Here is a 7,400-nt window from a genome sequence, read left to right as displayed (position 1 = left end):
GTTGAGGAGGCCACAAAGGCCGGGTCTCTTTCAACCCTTCCCTCTCTCAAACGGTCTCTCGGACCGAGTGAGCTTTCTCTTCTTAATCACTTGGAACACAAAGTTCCTACAAGGATCACCACAAGATTGGTGTCTCTTGCCTCAATTACAAGTGAGTTTGATCGCAATGAAAGAATCAAGAAAGCACGATTGAAAATGCCAAGCGACAAGAGCGACAAATAACACACGGATCACTTTCTCTCTCAAGCCACTAATCACTAATGATCTCTTTTCTCAATTGTGAAACTTGGAGAGATGGAGGCTTTGAATGTGTCTTGGAATGGATTGCTAGCTCTTGTATTGAATGTTGAAGGTTGGAATGCTTGGATGTAGTGAATGGAGGTGGTTGGGGTTGTATTTATAGCCACCAACCACTTCCTAGCCGTTGGGCCATTCTGCTGAGCGCGGACGGTCCGCCCTCCTGGTGCGGACGGTCCGCCCTTGAAGATCAACGGCTGAAAATGCAACGGTCAGCAGTAACGGCTATATCAACGGCTATATTGCATTTAATGCGTCGTCAGATGTCAGACAGAGCCAGTCGCGGACGGTCCGGTCGTGCACCCCGGACGGTCCGCGAGGCCCCCTATAATTCATTTCTCTGAACCCGTCACCTTCGGGTTTTTTTGGTTTCTTACCGACCGGACGGTCCGCGCCTGAGGCCGGACGGTCCGCGCGAGGGCTCGGACGGTCTTTGACTTTCCTCCGGACAGTCCGTAGTGGATACTTGTGTTTTTGCATTGGTTCTGTCCGAGGGTTATTCTTGTGTCGCGGACGGTCCGCCGCAATGGCCCGGACGGTCCGCGCTTGGCCTGTTTTTCCAAAAAGCTTCTCCTGTCCGGAATAATCTACGGTATTCCGGACAGTCGAATTAGTATAGTTGTAGATGAACCTTTGGCACCTGTAGAACATACAATCTAGAGCAAACTAGTTAGTCCAATTATTTTGTGTTGGGCAATTCAACCACCAAAATTAATTAGGGACTAGGTGTAAGCCTAATTCCCTTTCAAGGTGCAAATCATTGACAGGCCTTCTTCATCAAATGTACCACAAGATGATGAAAAAGATGAAAGGCATGCAAATGAAGATACATTTGTCTCTCATGAACAAGCAAGGGTACAAGCCGAAGATGTTGATGCTCCAGGATCTTCTTCCCAAGTGGTTGACAGGAGAAACTCATCACTACTTCAAGCTCATCCTCAAAACCAAATCATCGGGAGTCCTTCACAAGGGGTTATTACTCGATCACACAGACATGCTAATTTTATTGAACATCACTCTTTTGTTTCTTGTGTTGAGCCTACTTGTATAGATGAGGCGCTACAGGATCCGGACTGGGTGAATGCCATGCATGAAGAACTTAACAACTTCACCCGTAACGAAGTTTGGACCCTGGAAAAGCCCCCACAAGATGCAAGAATCATTGGAACAAAGTGGGTGTTCAGAAACAAACAAGATGATCAAGGTGTGATTGTAAGAAAAAAGGCAAGACTTGTCGCAAAGGGATTCTCTCAAGTTGAAGGCTTAGATTTTGGAGAGACCTTTGCACCGGTTGCTCGACTGGAAGCCATCCGTATCCTACTTGCATATGCATCATGCTATGATATAAAACTTTATCAAATGGATGTAAAAAGTGCATTTTTAAATGGCTTCATAAATGAACTTGTATATGTTGAGCAACCGCTTGGATTTGAAGACCCTAGATATCCTAACCATGCTTACAGGTTGTCCAAGGCGCTATATGGGCTAAAGCAAGCTCCAAGGGCTTGGTATGAGCGTCTTCGCGATTTCCTCATCGAAAAGGGCTTCAAAATCGGGACCGTCGACACAACTCTCTTCACAAAGAAACATAACGGTGATATTTTCATTTGTCAAGTATATGTTGATGATATAATCTTTGGCTCGACAAATGACTATCATTGCAAGGAATTTGGTGAGTTGATGTCGAAGGAGTTCGAGATGTCAATGATTGGTGAGCTAACATACTTCCTCGGCTTTCAAGTCAAGCAAATGAAAGATGGTAACTTTCTCTCACAAGAGAAGTATACCAAAGACTTGTTGAAAAGATTCAACATGGAGAAGTGCAAACCAATCAAGACCCCCATGCCTACAAATGGACATCTCGACTTAGATGAGGGAGGTAACCCGGTTAATCAAACTCTCTACCGTTCTATGATTGGTAGTTTATTATACCTTACCGCATCTAGGCCCGATATTATGTTTAGTGTCTGCATGTGTGCTAGATTTCAATCTAATCCTAAGAAAGCTCATCTTCGCGCTGTTAAGAGAATTCTTAGGTATCTCAAGCACACCACAAGTGTTGGTCTGTGGTATCCCAAAGGAGCTACTTTTGATTTAATTGGCTATTCCGATTCGGATTATGCCGGTTGCAAAATTGATAGGAAAAGTACTTCTGGGGGATGCCATCTGCTTGGTAGATCACTAGTTTCATGGACATCCAAAAAGCAAAATAGTGTTGCCTTGTCAACTGCCGAAGCGGAATACATTGCCGCAGGTGCTTGTTGTACACAGATTTTATATATGAAACAAACTCTTCTAGACTATGGCGTAGTTCTAGAAAAGGTACCTTTGTTGTGTGATAATGAGAGTGCTGTTAAAATTGCTAATAATCCTGTACAACACTCTCGCACCAAGCACATTGATATCCGTCATCACTTCCTTAGAGATCATGTTGCTAAAGGAGATATCATTTTAGAAGGAGTAAGGTCGGAAGATCAATTAGCGGATATTTTCACTAAGCCACTTGATAAGACCCGCTTTTGCATGTTGAGGAATGAACTAAATATTCTTGATCTCAGAAATTTTATGTGAAATGTCAAATGGTGTTGTCAAGCTTGCATTGCATATTTAAATTCCTTGTATTGCATCTAGGGCTTGTCTAACCTAGTTGAGATAACCGCCAACAAAGCGAGTGAAAAAGCTTAACTCGGGTCAAACCTGACAAGTCTTAGTTTTAAGCTTTTAGCACTTAAATTCTTACTTTCTATGCAATTATTGGTTCTTGAAATGTGCATGAGGTACTGCACTTAGGGGGAGTATTCAAAACTCAAATCACTCATGAAAACCCCGAGTGCAAACCAAAATGCAAATTTCACCATTTGCCTATTTTCTCTAAAAATTATCTAGCCTATGGCGAAATATTTTGAAAAATATATGAGGGTGCCAATACCTGTCCCAACAAGTGTTATTTTGTGTGATTATAAGTTGGGATTTGGTTTGGTTAGGAGTTAGATAGAAAAATTCAAAATTTTCCAAACTCCCCTCTGTCTGGGCTCACCGGACAGTCCGGTGTGCACCGGACACTGCACTGTGCAATGTCCAGTGCACCGGCAGCCGCGCGCTAAAGTCCAATTTTCCTGTGCGCTGTCCGGTGGTTCACCGGACAGCTACTGTGCGCTGTCCGGTGTGCACCGGACAGGCACTGTAGACTGTCCGGTGCGCCCATCTCGCGTTTTAAAAAACGGCCTCCAGCCCGACCGGGCCAGAGACCTCCTTTATTTCCCAGCCAGCCGCCTGCTCCTCTCTGTCTCTGGTGATTCTTCCCCAGCGCCGGCGATCTTCCCCCACCGGCGTCTCTCCGGCGACCTGGTGCTCTCCGGCGACCCTTCCCTCTCCGGTGAGCAGTCATCCCCCCTCTCCTTCCCTCTATCTTCCTGCTCTCGGTTTGAATGGCTCTGTGGCATCCAAAGCACCACCCCTTGTACCAATTTCAAATTTCTATGAAATCCCATGCATCCAGTTGGTGGTTTGTGTTCCTTTGTCCCTATTACATATCCCTGCAGGTCCTTGGCTCCTTCGGGAGGGTTTTTCCACACTAAATACGCTTTTCCCTAAAACCCTAATTCCTCGCCCTTCACGTGTTCGGTGAAATGCCCAAACCAGCCAAACTTGCTCCAATTGAACCCAAATTTTTCAGGCACCTTCACAACACTTCCAGCAACATCCTTGCCAAATTTCACGCCAATCCGAGATCCCAGGCTTAAATTTCACCAAAATTCCCGTTTTGAGCGATCGTTTCCGAGCCGAGTGCCCAAATTCCCTTTTCTTCGCCTAAATTCAAACCAAGCACACACTTCACTCATATTCACCTATATAAACCTATTCGTGAAGTCTCGGCTCAATTCCATATCATTTCGTGCCTCATTTCGAATTCCAAACCTCCTATGTCACTATTTATCTGTCAAACGTCGCTTTTACGTCTTTTGACCTCTTGAACGTCCCGTCTCGTGCCATATCTCTCTGTGTATGTATTTATTCACATTACATATGCTTATGACTATGTGACTAATACGTGCTCACCTCTTCTGTCATTTCAGTGACTTTGTGTGACCGTGTGCCGTCTCCCGTCCTGCCTGGATCGTCACCTCTCGTGTGAGCTTTCCAGGTAGACATCTCACTCTTTGCTAAATCTATCGGTTACTTTTGCTCTGTGCTTAGTCTCTCTATCTCATTTGCAGACATTAGTTCAGGATGCCGCGCACGAAGAATGCGTCGGCGTCAGGGGGTGGCGACGATGAGGACCCTCGTCGCCCCTTCAGGCAGGTGAAGGGCAAGACTGTCTATTTGGAGCAGCAGGAAGGCCGCAAGAAGCGGCGTACGGACAGAGAGGCCCGTGCAGCGGCAGCAGCTGCAGCAGCCGCTGCGCAGGCCACACTTGGAGATCAGCCGCATGTTCCATCCGATCAGATTGCATTCCGTGCTCGTCGTCTCGTCTCCCGGCCTCGCTCCTCCACTCACACCTCCGCTTCCACTCCGCCACCCACTCTGCCTGCTCCCGTCACTCCTATTGCTCCATCCACCTTCATCGCCATACCCACTACCAGCACTACGCCAGCTTCCACTGCTACCCCTGCTCCCGCTCCCGCTTCAGTTCCTCCTGTTCCTCCACCTCGATTCCGGGAGCGTGATGAGACTGAGGTCCGTCCTCTGGTTTCGGATCCTCGTCTGTTTGATCTTCAGCGTGCTACTGCAGCACGGGTACGTCGGTTCAGGTACGTACCCGTGGAGTCTTGGCTACCTGCTCAGAGAGACCCAGCAGCAGGTGTTCTTTTCAGCACACGGATTCAGGAGTCATTCTTCAGAGCTCAGATGTCTGCTCAGATAGCGCTGCGAGTGCACCGCCTTTTGGATCTTCCAGCTTTCCTGCTTGCAGCCGGTGCTGAGTCTGAGGCGCATCTCACCTATCTGCCTGGCCTCCTGACCCTTCTGACTATCAGCGGCAGATATGTTGAGGAGTGGGTCCGCGTCTTCTACGCCTCTGTTTGGATTGACCCGGATCATCACTGGATGAGGTTCCGCTTTGAGCGCGAGGATGTCACGATCACTGCCAGTCAGATCCGACAGCTATTTGGATTCCCTGAGTCGTCGACTCGCCTTCACAGCCTCTGCTACGGCACTTCTGATCCTCCTCGTCGCCCTCACGGCGGTGTGGCTCCAGGGACAGCTCACGTCGCGGCTCTGTTCCGCCCGCCTTTCACAGATGGGTCGCGACGTTCACCAGCAGACTTTACTACAGCCGCGAAGTACTTATATGAGCTCATCAGACGGACACTCCTGCCGAGGATGGGATACAGGGAGGCTACCACTCATATTCAGCTTTGGCTCCTTGGTGCCCTGGTATCCCACTCTGAGTTTGATGTTGTGGACTTTCTGATCTGTGAGATTGAGGACACCGTTCTGGATGGGATTCGTGCTCGTCGGCAGTTACCCTATGCTCACTACTTGTGCCACATCTTTGCGCAGCTGATTCAGCCGCCTCGTTTTCAGAGCACCCTTGAGGCCTCACGCCTTGTATTTGGATCTTACCGTCCTGCTCCTGAGATTCCAGTGCCAGCTTCTGCTTCTGTGTTTGACTCTCAGGTCGAGGATGCAGCTCTTCGACAGTTTGACACTCAGGGTACAGCAGCTGATGATGATGATGATGATGATGATGATGATTTTGGGGTTCCTCCTCCGCCTCCTATGCCTCCACGCTCACATGATCATGAGGCTGGGAGTTCTAGTGCTGCCCCTGCTACTCCTCAGGCTATGGACCCTGCTCTTGCTTCGATTCTCCAGACTCTCACTCAGCAGCAGGCTCACCTGGCAGCCGAGCAGGCCCGTTTATCCGAGAGGATGCTCTCGATGTTTCAGACCATGCAGGACAGGCAGGATGCGTTTCAGCAGCAGCTCCTTCAGGATCGGGCAGAGAATAGGGCATTCATGGCACTCATGCTTCAGCATTCTGGTATCTCAGCACCTCCGGTTCAGTCTGCTCCGCCTCCTCCGCTTCACGCTCCAGTGGTGCCATCGATTTTGTCTGGACCCCCTGTTGATACCTCTCCGCTCCGGCCGGTCACCTTGGCGTTCACTTCTCCGGTTCTCAGCTCTGTCTGTCCGCAGCCGCCAGTGCCACCAGCATCTGCTGTCACCACTACCGCTGTGGCGGTATCTGTGACCGCTTCTGTTCCGGTAGCTCCTGCAGCGCGGCCTCCGTCCGAGTCAGTACCAGCTCCAGCTTCTACCGCAGATCCTGGATCCGAGACTGACTCTGACCCTCCGCCGGCGTTCGCTCTGCTACCTCGACCTCGACCGGATGCGCCCCCGCCGCCTCCTCCTGCTTCAAGTGTTTAGGTTTAGGTCCCTTTTGGTGTTTGACGCCAAAGGGGGAGAGATATGAGTTGTGAGAGCTAGGGGGAGTTAGAGAGTTAGTAGAGAGTCAGAGTCATTTTGATGTAATATATGTGCCTGCTACTCTCTGTACTAGCTTGATGTTTTTGGCTCACAAACTCGTCATATACTCTCATTGCGTATGATTGACTGTGTGTATTATGTTTTCACCTTATATGTTATCACCAGTCTTCTAGCTCTTGTTTCATTAATTTAACTTCACTTTCATATGAACAAGAATCTTATGATGTGTATGCGCTCACTCTTATTATTATGGCACACATTCTTTCTGTCAAAGATTACTGAGTATAACTAACCATTCTTTCTATTGACAGAATCTTCAAAACAAACTACTCTCACAAAACTTGTAGGGTTGTCATCAATCACCAAAAAGGGGGAGATTGAAAGCATCTAGGCCCCTGGTTGGTTTTAGTGATTAATGACAACATAATATTATATGTGACTAACGTGTGTTTTGCAGAGACAAATGGTAAGTTAGGTCGCATGACAGGTAGAAGTACTACAACGGAGAAAACAATCCCGGAGATAAGAACTCGAAGCGACGGCTAAAACGACGGAACAAAAGATGAAGGTCTACGGAGTCCGAGTGTCAAGGAGATGTGGACACTCGCGATTTAGTTAGGTCTTTTATTCTCTTTTAGCCGTACTATAAAGAGGGGTTGTCGATGAGTAGT

This window comes from Zea mays, chromosome 9 (assembly GCF_902167145.1).
Source record: "Zea mays cultivar B73 chromosome 9, Zm-B73-REFERENCE-NAM-5.0, whole genome shotgun sequence".
In the NCBI taxonomy this organism is placed as follows: Eukaryota; Viridiplantae; Streptophyta; class Magnoliopsida; order Poales; family Poaceae; genus Zea; species Zea mays.
Note: the sequence above shows the minus strand (reverse complement) of the source record.